The 12,937-nt window shown below is 43.0% G+C and overlaps 1 protein-coding gene and 1 pseudogene across 6 annotated transcripts in view; one reads left to right on the top strand and one right to left on the bottom strand.

Moving 5' to 3' along the window:
- RAF1 (Raf-1 proto-oncogene, serine/threonine kinase) overlaps positions 1-12,937 on the bottom strand; it is a 91,229-nt gene that overhangs the window by 41,313 nt on the left and 36,979 nt on the right. The window contains exon 2 of one of the 6 annotated variants that reach the window (XM_039478947.2): positions 4,349-4,420. The exons of the other annotated variants lie outside the window; for them this stretch is intronic. The gene's annotated coding sequence lies outside the window, so the exon portion shown is untranslated. The remainder of the gene's footprint in view (positions 1-4,348; positions 4,421-12,937) is intronic. 6 annotated transcript variants of the gene reach the window in all.
- On the top strand, positions 3,777-3,899 carry LOC120367677 (small nucleolar RNA U13; annotated as a pseudogene).

The raw sequence follows: 12,937 nt of genomic DNA, 5'->3' as shown, positions 1-12,937 counted from the left end.
AGAAAAATAGCTTGAACCCAGGAGGTGGAGGCTGCAGTGAGCTGAGATCATATCACTGCACTCCAGCCTGGGCAACAGGGCAAGACTTCAATGGAAAAAAAATAAATAAATAAAACAAAAACAAAGAGCTCCTAAAAATTAGCAAAAGATGAATGCCAATGGAAAAAAACAGGAAATTAATTTCACAGAAAAGCAATACAAAGGCCAACAAACATGTTTATATATAAAGTAGGGAAACACAAATATAAAAACTATTTTTAACATCAAATTTGTAAAATTTATTTTTTTATTTTTATTTTTTTGAGGTGGAGTCTTACTCTGTTGCCCAGGCTGGAGTGAGGGAACGCAATCTCTGCTCACTGCAACCTCCGCCTCCCAGGTTCAAGTGATTCTCTTGTCTCAGTCTCCCAAGTAGCTGGGATCACAGGTGCCATGCCACCATGCCCAGCTAGGATGGCATGTATTTTGTATTTTTAGCAGAGATAGGGTTTCACCATGTTGCCCAGGCTGGTCTTAAAACTCCTGACCTCAGGTGATCCACTCACCTTGGTCTCCCAAAGTGCTGGGATTAAAGGCATAAGCTACCATTTCGGGCCAGATTTGTAAAATTAAAAAGACAAAATATCTAGTACAAGCATTTGAGGTAACCTATTCTCATAGTGAAGAATATAAACCACAATAGTACAGCAATCTAACAGTATCTATTAACTAAAGATTTAACTTCACATTTCACAACCACCACTACACAAATACAGGAATGTTTCTAATACCAATAAACTGAAAATTACCTCAGACTGAAAGCCACAGAACTGAAATTGGAACAATTTAAGACTGGACTGATTTAAAACAAGATCTCCCAGGAAAGAATGCTGCCCCAATACACTGACTAAAGGTCTGACTGAAAGAATATTTACCCACAACTACTCAGGAAATTACTCAGGATCTCTTGAGGCCATGAGTTCGAGGCTATAGAGCATGACTGCACCTGTCAATAGCCATTGAATGCCATCTGGGCAACACAGTGAGACCCTATCTTTCTCTTTTTTTTTTTTTTTTTTTTTTTGAGACGGAGTTTCGCTCTTGTTACCCAGGCTGGAGTGCAATGGCGCGATCTCGGCTCACCGCAACCTCCGCCTCCTGGGTTCAAGCAATTCTCCTGCCTCAGCCTTCTGAGTAGCTGGGATTACAGGCATGTGCCACCATGCCCAGCTAATTTTTTGTATCTTTAGTAGAGACGGGGTTTCACCATGTTGACCAGGATGGTCTCGATCTCTTGACCTCATGATCCACCCGCCTCAGCCTCCCAAAGTGCTGGGATTACAGGCTTGAGCGACCGCGCCCGGCATCTTTCTCTCTCTCTTTCTCTCTCTCTCTCTCTCACACACACACACACACACACACACACACACACACGGGCATGTAAGTCATTTTCCGTAATGTAAGAATAAGGCTAGTGTCATCTATCACCAATACTTCCAAGTACTGTATGTGTAGTATAACATTAGAAGTAAACCATATTGCAGGAAAAAGATACGCATTAAAAAAAAAAGAGTAGACTGGGTATGGTGGCCCACGCCTATAATCCTAGCACTTTGGGAGGCCGAGGCGGGCAGATCACGAGGTCAAGAGATCTAGACCATCCTGGCCAACATGGTGAAACCCCATCTCTACTAAAAATACAAAAATTAGCTGGGCGTAGTGGCACGCGCCTGTAGTCCTAGCTACTTGGGAAGCTAAGGCAGGAGAATTGCTTGAACCAGGAGGTAGAGGTTGCAGTGAGCCAAGATAGTACCATTGCACTCCAGCCTGGGTGAAAGAGTGAGATTCTGTATCAAAAAATAAAAAAAAAAAAATAATAATAAATAAATAAATAATTGGATTTAATTTTAAATATTTGATAATAAATTATCTAATCAGGCTGGGCATGGTGGCTCATGCCTGCAATCCCAGCACTTTGGGAGGCTGAGGCAGATGGATTACCTGAGGTCAGAGTTTGAGACTAGCCTGGCCAGCATGGTGAAACTCCATTGCTACTAAAAGAATACAAAAAGTGGCCACGTGTGGCGGTGGGTGCCTGTAATCCCAGCTACTTGGAAGGCCAAGGTAGGAGAATCACTTGAACCCAGGAGGCAGAGCTTGCAGTGAGGCAAAATCGCGACATTGCACTCCAGCCTGGGAGACAAAGCAAGACTCTGTCTCAAAATAATAATAATAAATTATCTAAACATACTCCACTGTGTTAGACATGATTTACTTTTTATCTATTTTTAAGGCATTTTTTTTCCCCCAATTTTACAATCTTTTATCTTACAAACAACAGTGTGCCTTATTTCTCCTAACAGGGAACTAAAATAGACATCCTCTAGTACAGGCGTCCCCAAACTTTTTACACAGGGGGCCAGTTCACTGCCCCTCAGACCGTTGGAGGGCCGCCACATACTGTGCTCCTCTCACTGACCACCAATGAAACAGGTGCCCCTTCCTGAAGTGCGGCGGGGGGGGCCGGATAAATGGCCTCAGGGGGCCACATGTGGCCCGCGGGCTGTAGTTTGGGGACGCCTGCTCTAGTATATGGGTATTTTGCTTACTACCCTAGACGTGGGATTACTGAGTCAAAGGTAAGAATTATGTGGGAGTGCTATACTATAATGTTGTTTATTTTTATTTTATTTTTAGACATGGCTTTAGACATCTTGCTATGTTGCCCAGGCTGGATCCAAACTCCTGGGCTCAAGCAATCCTACTGCTTCAACCTCCTGAGTAGCTGAGATTACAGAACGTTTTTAATATTTTAAGAGCAGATTTGGGCCAGGCATGGTGGCTCACACCTATAATTCCAGCACTTTGGGAGGTCAAGGCGGGTGGATCACCTGAGGTCAGGAGACCAGCCTGGCCAACATGGTGAAACCCTGTCTTTACTAAAAATACAAAAATTAGCCAGGTGTGGTGGCGGGCACCTGTAATCCCAGCTACTGGAAAGGCTGAGGCTGGAGTGAGCCAAGACTGTGCCACTGCACTCCAGCCTGGGCAACAAGCGCAAAACTCCATCTCAAAAAAAAAAAAAAAAGAGTAGACTTGGGTGAATTGTACAATAAACTTATTTTCTGAAGCAATGAACCACTATCTATTTTTTCTGCTCTCTTGGGGCAGGGAGAGGTAGGTTTAACCTGGAAAAGGAGGGCTGTCCTTCTACTTCATCCTTCTTAGAAGTGACAAAGGCAGCCGGGCGCGGTGGCTCAAGCCTGTAATCCCAGCACTTTGGGAGGCCGAGGCGGGTGGATCACAAGGTCGAGAGATCGAGACCATCCTGGTCAACATGGTGAAACCCCGTCTCTACTAAAAATACAAAAAATTAGCTGGGCATGGTGGCTCGTGCCTGTAATCCCAGCTACTCAGGAGGCTGAGGCAGGAGAATTGCCTGAACCCAGGAGGCGGAGGTTGCGGTGAGCCGAGATCGCGCCACTGCACTCCAGCCTGGGTAACAAGAGTGAAACTCCGCCTCAAAAAAAAAAAAAAAAAAAAAAGAAGTGACAAAGGCTTCTAAAAGTTTAGAGAGGGTAAAGATACAGACTGATAAAGATACAGACTGATAAGGGCAACCAAGACCAATGGGTATAATCTTTCTCTAAGAATTCCACATTAGTCAGCTTTCCATCAGCAACTTAAAAGAAAGAGACTATTTTGTACTTTTTATACTCCTTTGACAAAAAGTAGAATTCAGCAACCTAGTTCCCAAACAGCTCTCTGAAACCCTTCTAAGAAGAAGTTCCAGGCTGATCCTTTTATAGTTTATAAGCATGATGATTGAGTTTTCACACTCATGTCTGAGAAGTACCTCCTTCAAACCTTATACAGGTATTGATCGACTTACGACCTGTGCAACTTATGACCATTCGACTTTACGACCACAATCACTAGCCACGACTGCTCCGTGTCTGGCAGCACAAACGTTGCCCAGCTGGGTGTACGACAGTGCGGACCAGCTTCTGGCAGCACTACCATCTCCGTGTGCACCATTTCAACTGTACATATAGCCTACTCAACTTACGACCAAATCGTGTTACAGCTGGCCACTCCCAACCGTGGTTGTAAGTCGAGCGCTGCCTGTAATGACACTGGCACATTACCCATCTGAAGTGAAGAGGAGAAAAAAAAAAAGTAATCCCAGACTTATATTCCTGGAGAAGGTAAATTAGAGGATCTCTTGACTGGAGGATTCCAGACACAGTTGAGAGTATGGATACTGTTCTATAAACTACATTAACTAAATCCTTGAGTGCAGAAACCAGCAGCCATTTCTCCAGTGGGGTAACCAAACTCAGAAACTAAAATATTTAGTTTCCCTTACCTTACAGTGAAGCTCAAAGACAACAAATCTCATCCATACACTCGAAGATTCCAATCCGTTTTTAATCTTAACCTTTTAAAAAATAAACAGGTTGTCAACGAATATCAGACTTTTCAGGAGACCTTCTAACATGGACGATAAAGACCAAAACAAACAGAGAAAAAAACCCACAATGGCCTGTAATCCCAGCACTTTGGGAGGGTGAGGCAGGAGGATCACTGGAACCCAGAAGTTCCAGACCAGCCTGGACAACACAGTGAGACCTCAACTCTACAAAAAACTATAAAAAATTAGTCCAACACAGTGGTGTACGCCTGTACTCCCAGCTATAGGCTGAGCTGAGGTGGGAGGATCACTTGTGCCCAGGAGGTCAAGGCTGCCAAGAGTTGTGATTATGCCAGCACATTCCAGCTTGGGCAACAGAAGGAGATCCTGTCTTGGGGGGCGGGGGTAGGAAGAAAGGAAAAGGCTGGACACGGTGGCTCACACTTGTAATCCCAGCACTTTGGGAGGCTGAGGTGGGCGGATCACGAGGTCAAGAGATCGAGACCATCCTGGCCAACATAGTGAAACCTCATCTCTACTAAAAATACAAAAATTAGCTGGGCATGGTGGCATGCGCCTGTAGTCCCAGCTACTCAGGATGCTGAAGCAGAATTGCTTGAACCTGAGAGGTGGAGGTTGCAGTGAGCTGAGATCGCTCCACTGCACTCCAGCCTGGCACCTGGCGACAACAAAACTCTGTCTACCAAAAAAAAAAAAGGAGAAAGAAAGAAAAAGTAAAAGAAAAAAGAAAAAATCCACAATCCACAATGGAAGAACTTTAACTATCAGATTAAATTAGCCTATCAAATGCCTAACACATTAAATTTTACCATAATGGAGGATTCTATAAACTTTTACAGTTAAAAAAATATATATATGTGTGTGTATATATATATATATATATATATATATGGGCTGGGCACGGCGGCTCACACCTGTAATCCCAGCACTTTGGGAGGCCAAGGCAGGCGGATCACCTGAGGTCAGGAGTTCAAGACCAGCCTGGCCAACATGGTGAAACCCTGTCTCTACTAAAAAATACAAAAAATTAGCCAGGCATGGTAGCATGTGCCTGTAATCCCGACTATTCGGGAGGCTGAGGCAGGAGAGGCAGAGGTTGCAGTGAGCCAAGATTGTGCCATTGCACTCCAGCCTGGGTGACAAGAGTGAAACAGTGTCTCAAAAGAAAAAAAAAAATCAGGAATTAGAATAACTTCAAACTCCTCAATAACACCAGAAGACAAAATGGAGCAAAGCCTCCTATATTCTGAAGGAAAACTATCCCCAATTTAGAATAACCAGCAAAACTATCAGTGAGGGATAGAACTAGAGAGATATTTTCTAACATTCACAATTACAAAAATTTTAACCTCCATGATTCATTTCTCAAGGGATTTGTCAGGTGAATAAAGCAAGAGAAAGATTTAGAATATAGGAAACAGGACATTCAGCACAGGAAAGCGAAGGAAATCCCCAGAAGGCCAATGGAGGGAAATCCCTGGATGACAACTGTGCACCAGACACAAGAATCCATAATTATGTGACCCTTTCTAGCAGTCTCCAACTATTACCTACACAATCACCTTTTCTTCTCTTGCGGGTGCCAGAAAGGGAGGATGGGCGGAAAGCAGCTGGAAGAAGAGCAAAGAGAGGAAAGGAGGAAAGAAGAGAAGGAAATAGCCTACATTTTCAAAGTTAGCCCCTTTAAGTATATTCTCTCCCCTGTGGAGGAGGTGAATGGTAAAACCTGTGCTAGATCTTGAGATACTCAAGGTGGTTGAACAACATTAATAAAATAGTAAGCACCATAGTGTTTTCCAAAGCAGGGGATATATACTATTCACGGTTTACAAAATGATTATAAGGGATATGTGTACAAGATATAAATTAAAACTAGTATGATAAGGAAAAAGTCTCAGTTATATGCTAGTATATGTTTAATACTTCTTTAAGACTTTCTAGGCCAGGTGCAATGGCTCACACCTGTAATCTCAGCACTTTGGGAAGCCAAGGTGGGTGAACTGCTTGAGCTCAGGAGTTCAAGGCCAGCCTGGGCAATATGGTGAAATACCGTCTCTATTAAAAATAAAAAAATTAGCTGGGCGCGGTGGCTCAACCCTGTAATCCCAGCACTTTGGGAAGCCGAGGCGGGTGGATCACGAGGTCGAGAGATCAAGACCATCCTGGTCAACATGGTGAAATCCAATCTCTACTAAAAATACTAAAAATTAGCTGGGCATGGTGGCGCGTGCCTGTAATCCCAGCTACTCAGGAGGCTGAGGCAGGAGAATTGCCTGAACCCAGGAGGCGGAGGTTGCGGTAAGCCGAGATTGCGCCATTGCACTCCAGCCTGGGTAACAAGAGCGAAACTCCGTCTCAAAAATAAATAAATAAACAAATAAATAAATAAATAAATAAATAAAAAATAAAAAAATTAGCTGGGCATTATGGTGTGTACCTGTAATCCCAGCTACTTTGGAAGCTGAGGCAGGAGAATCTCTTGAACCTGGGAGGCGCAGGCTGCAATGAGCCAAGATCATGCCACTGCACTCTAGCCTGGGTGACAGAGGGAGACCCTGTCTCACAAACAAAAAAACAAACAAACAAAATAACGTTGTTTTTAGGCCAGGCGTGGTGGCTCATGGCTGCAATCCCAGCACTTTGGAAGTCTGAGGTGGGTGGATCACTTGAGGTCAGGGGTTCAAGACCAGCCTAACCAACATGGTGAAACCCCGTCTCTACTAAAAATACAAAAATTTAGCTGGACATTGTTGTGGGCACCTGTAATCCCAGCTACTTGAGAAGCTGAGGCAGGAGAATCTCTTGAATCTGGGAGGAGAAGGTTGCAGTGAGCCAAGACTGCGCTACTGCACTCCAGGGTGGGTGACAGAGGGAGACTCCATCTCAAAAAAATAAATAAATAGCCGGAAGGCCGGGCGCGGTGGCTCACGAGGTCAAGAGATCAAGACCATCCTGGTCAACATGGTGAAACCCCGTCTCTACTAAAAATACAAAAAATTAGTTGGGCATGGTGGCGCGTGCCTGTAATCCCAGCTACTCAGGAGGCTGAGGCAGGAGAACTGCCTAAACCCAGGAGGCGGAGGTTGCAGTGAGCTGAGATCGCGCCATTGCACTCCAGCCTGGGTAACCAGAGTGAAACTCCGTCTCAAAAATAAATAAATAAATAAAATAAATAGCCAGGCTTGGTGGCACATGCCACCAAGCTACTTGGGAGGCTGAGACATAAGAACTGCTTGAACCCACGAGGCAGTGACTACAGTGAGCCAAGATCACACTACTGAATTCCAGCCTGGGCAACAAAGTGAGATCAGACTCTGTCATTCATGAATGAACGAATGAATAAATGAGAGAGAGAGAGAGAGAGAGAGAGAGAGAGAGAGAGAGAGAGAGAGGGAGTGTGTGTGTGAGTGTGAGTGTGTGTGTTGTCCAGGCGCAGTGGCTCACGCCTGGAATTCTAGCACTTCTGGAGGCCAAGGCAGGCAGATTACCTGATGTTAGTTCGAGACCAGCCTGGCCAACATGATGAAACCCTGTGTCTACTAAAAATACAAAAACTAGCCAGGCACGGTAGTGGGTGCCTGTAATTCCAGCTACTCGGGAGACTGAGGCAGCAGAATCGCTTGAACCTGGGAAAAGAAGGTGGCAGGCAGTTGAGAATGCGCCACTGTACCCCAGCATGGGCAACAGCAAGACTCTGTCTCAAAAAACAAAATAATAATAAAATAATAAAATTATTAAAAATCATGTTGCTTTGTTTTATAATAAAAGCAGTTGTGGAATCTAGCAGTATGTGTGATTTCTCCTGGCAGTTCTGAGTTCATTTTGACCATATGCCTTAAAAGAACTTCTAACAGTGTTCTACCCCCCGTTTTTGGGCAAATCAACCACAAGGCAGTACAAGGTAGCTCACACCTGGAATCCTAACACTTTGGGAAGACTGCTTGAGCCCAGGAGGTAAGAGCCTGGGTGACACTCCAGGCTGGGTAACAAAGCAAGACACTGTGTGGAAAAAAAAAAAAAAAAAAAAAGAGGAGGAAAAAGAAGAGGGGGAGGGGGAGGGGGAGGGGAAAAGGAGGAGGAGGAGGAGGAAAGGGGACAGAGGGAGCGAAGGAAGGAAGAAAAAAATCAACACAAGATAGTGAACCATAGCCATTCACCCTTGAGTACATAACTACATTCACAGCAAAAATGCCTGCACCTACTTTGCCCGTCACCTATGATGATGCCATCACTCAGCCCTTTTCTCTGTAACTCAATAGCCTCAAAACACTTTTATCTTTTCTTCCCTTTTCTTATTTTTTGAGACAGGTGACTCACTATGTTGCCTAGGCCTTGAACTCCTGAGCTCAAGCAACACTCCTGCCTCAACCTCACAAAGTGCTGGGATTACAGGCATGAGCCACTATGCCTGCCTCGTCTTCCAATTAAAGGTAAAGTTCTACATTTACTGTGATATGTATTTACTAGGAGTTAAGTACCTTTTAAACTATGTTAATATTTATATTAGAATTTATATTAGGGGGTTTTTTTTGTTTTTGTTTTTTGTTTTTTTACGACAGTCTCGCTTTGTTGCCCAGGCTGGAATACAGTCGCATGATCTCAGCTCACTGCAACCTCTGCCTCCCAGGTTCAAGCGATTCTCCTGCCCCAGCCTCCCAAGTAGCCAAGATTACCGGCTCCCACCACCATGCCTCGCTAATTTTTTATATTTATAGTAGAGACAAGAGTTTCACCGTGTTGCCCAGACTGATTGCGAACTCCTGATCTCAGGTGATCCATCTGCCTCAGCCTCCTCAAAACGCTGGGATTACAGGCATGACCCACCATGCCCAGCTATGTTAGGTTTCTTAAATTACATTGGTATTAAGTGGTTTGTCCTTATTTTGCCTATGAGCCCTGTTATTTTGGTGTGTGATTTGGCAAATTACATAGGTTTTGAGGAACACTTGTCATATTTTGGCAGCAATACCTATACTGATTTTCTACATGCAGTACTGTTTTATTTAACGTTTCCTTTTAAAATTAAATTTATTTATTATTATTATTTTTTGAGACAGAGTTTCGCTCTCATTACCCAGGCTGGAGTGCAATGGCGCGATCTCGGCTCACTGCAACCTCTGCCTCCTGGGTTCAGGCAATTCTCCTGCCTCAGCCTTCTGAGTAGCTGGGATTACAGGCACGCGCCACCATGCCCAGCTAATTTTTTGTATTTTTAGTAGAGACGGGGTTCCACCATGTTGACCAGGATGGTCTCGATCTCTTGACCTCGCGATCCACCCGCCTCTGCCTCCCAAAGTGCTGGGATTACAGGCTTGAGCCACCGTGCCCAGCAGTGTGGCTACTATTTAAAAAAAGAAAGGGAAGAAGAGAAGGTTGGCAAGGATATGGAGAAGTTGGAAGCCCATGCACTGCTAATATAGGGTTAGTTGCTATGGAAATGATACAGCAGTTTCTCAAAAAATTTAAAATAGAATTATCATATGATCCAACAATTTCACTACTGGGTAAAGACCCAAAAGAACTGAAAAAGAAACTCAAACAGGTACTTGTACATCCACGTTCACAGCAGCGTTATTTCTAACAGCCAAAAGGTGGAAACAACCCAAGTGCTCATCAACAAATGAATGGATAAATAAGATGTGATCCATATATACAATGGAATATTATCAGTATTTTAAAAAAAGGAAATTTTGACACATGCGACCACATGGATAAACCTTTAGGACACTATGCTAAGTATAATAAGCCAGTCGCAAAAGGCCAAATGCTGAATGATTCCACTGATATCATACAGAGTTCAGTTTGGGATGGTGGAAAAGCTCTGGAATGGATAGTGGTGATGGTTGCAGGACAACGTAAATGTACTTAATGCCACTGAATGGCACACTTAAAAATAGTTAAAATGATAAATTTTATGTTATGTAAATTTTATCACAATGTATTTTCTTTTTTTGAGACAGAGTCTCACTCTGTTACCCAGGCTGGAGTGAACTGGCATGATCTCATTTCACTGCAACTTCTGCCTCCCAGGCTCAAGCAATCCTCTCACCTCAGCCTCTCAAAAAGCTGAGACCAACCACAGGCACAAGCCACCACGCCCAGGTAACTTTTCTTATTTTTTGTAGAAATCGGTTTTCACCATGTTGCCCAGGCTGGTCTTGAACTCCTGAGCTCAAGCAATCTGTTCACCTAGACCTCCCAAAGTGTTGGGATTATAGGCGTGAGCCACCGAGCCTGGCTGGCAAGAATAATTTTAAAAACAATGTTAATCCCAGCACTTTGGGTGGCTAAGGCAAGCAGATTGTTTGAGTTCAGGAGTTCAAGACCAGCCTGAGCAACACAGTAAGACCCTATCTCTACTAAAAATACAAAAAATTAGCCAGGTGTGGCAGTGAGCACCTGTGGTCCCGGCAACTCAGAAGGCTGCTGTGGGAGGATAACTTGAGCCCAGGAGGTAGAGGGCTGCAGTAAGTCAAGATTTCAACACTGCACTCCAGCCTGAGTGACAGAATAAGACCCAGTCTCAAAAAAAAAAAAAAATAAATTTTTTATATATATAGTTGCCTAAACCTACCATGTCACTTTAAAAAAATGATAGCATGTCATTTGGGTAGACTGTTTCAGTGGGAAAAACAAAAGAAAAAAAAGGAGAAAAAAAAAGACAGCATGTTGATCATTAAAGGTCAAAATACCATCAAAGTCACTGGTACCAAATTTGGAGCTACTAGGAAGACCTACACTCCCTGTACCTCAGTGGCTGCATTGTGAGATTGAGGGTAAGTAGAACTGCATCAAATCTTACTCCCAGCATGGAGTCTTGGGAGCTCTGTGGACTTCAAACAATAAAAAAAGATTATCTGATGACTTTCAATATTTCAAAAGGAAAACCTAAATAAAAATTATTCTTTTACCTTCCAAAAGCCTGTCCAGAACAATAAAAACATCAAGCCTCTTTCCTGTACATTGGAATTGTAGGACTTTAGGATAGAATCACAGGTTAATAAACCTTAAAACATAAGAATATTAATAGCAACAGTATTCCTAATAGCCATAAGGTGGAAATAATCCAAGTGTCTACCAACTGATTAACAGATTAAAATGTGGTACAGTATATCCAAACAATGGAATAGTACTAAAAAGAAATACTGGTACATACTAAAACATGGATGAACCTTGAAAACAACAGGCTATGTGAATGCAGAAAGTCACAAAGTCCACGTATTTTTGACTCCATTCATACGAAAGTTAAATAGGCAAGTATATAAAACAGAAAGCAGGTAAGTGGTAGCCTAGCAGGGATGGGGAGGATTACAGTGTTATATATAGCTAAGGGTTTTTTTTTTTTGGTGGTTGGGGGGGAACTCTAAAATTGATTGAGGTAATGGTTGCATAGTTATGTGAATATGCTGAAACCCCAGAATTGTATACTTTAAATTGGTGGATTACATCACAATAAAGCTGTTACAAAAAGATCAGGTCTGCAATGATTAGGTAGGGACTATGTGGGTTTCTGAACTTTGTGGTTCCTGGACCTACTCCTTCATAAATCCTACGACTTCCTATCCCAAATGCCAGTATCTACTCATAAGATTCACAATCATAGGTAAGCTAGTTTGAAATGAATTTTGTTCCTTCCATCTAAGTGTCCTAAGAAAAAAATTACTATCATCAAGAACTAAGGGGGCCAGGTGTAGTGGGTCACACCTGTAATCCCAGCACTATGGGAGGCCGAGGTAGGAGAATCTCTTGAGCCCAAGAGTTCAAGACCAGCCTGCGCAATATAGCAAGACCGTATATCTTTAAAATAAAAAAATTAAATTAAATTAAAATACAGTAAGAGTAGTTGCTTAAAAAAAAAAATTGCTACACTGACTAGGTGCAGTGGTTCATGCCTATAATCCCAGCACTTTGGAAGGCTGAGATGGAGAAGACTACTTGAGTACAGAAGTTTAAGACCAGCCTGGGCAACATGGTAAAACCCCGTCTCTACAAAAAAATACAAAAAGTAGCCAGGCATGGTGGTTTGCACCTGTAATCTCAACTACTTGGGGGGGCTCAGGCAGGAGGATCACTTGAGCCTGGGAGGTAGAAGCTACAGTGAGCTGAGATCATGCCACTGTACTCCAGCCTGGATAACACAGGGAGATCTTGTCTCAAAAATAAATAAATAAATAAATAAATGAAAAAAAGAGAGAAAGGGAGAAGGACAGAGAGGAAGAGAGGGAGGGAGGGATGGAAAAGGAAAGAAAAGAAAAGAAAGAGTATTTGTTACATCAATGAACAGCGAACAGCAGCGGCAACAACAGTTTCATTCCATACTACATCCTGGAGACTATACTGAGCACTTGGTTCAGTAGGTAAAGAACAGGTACTGCATTTGAAATCCATCTTTAAACTCCATGCATCTTGGGTAAAGGTAATAATGGTACAAACTTCACTAAATTGCAGTGAAGAATGAATAAGAAAGAATGGCGTATAAAAAGCATTCTAAAACTTAGCAAAAACTGTGTACCTCTGCTATTA

Source organism: Saimiri boliviensis, chromosome 8 (assembly GCF_048565385.1).
Source record: "Saimiri boliviensis isolate mSaiBol1 chromosome 8, mSaiBol1.pri, whole genome shotgun sequence".
In the NCBI taxonomy this organism is placed as follows: domain Eukaryota; kingdom Metazoa; phylum Chordata; class Mammalia; order Primates; family Cebidae; genus Saimiri; species Saimiri boliviensis.
Note: the sequence above shows the minus strand (reverse complement) of the source record. Positions and strands in the feature narration are given on the sequence as shown.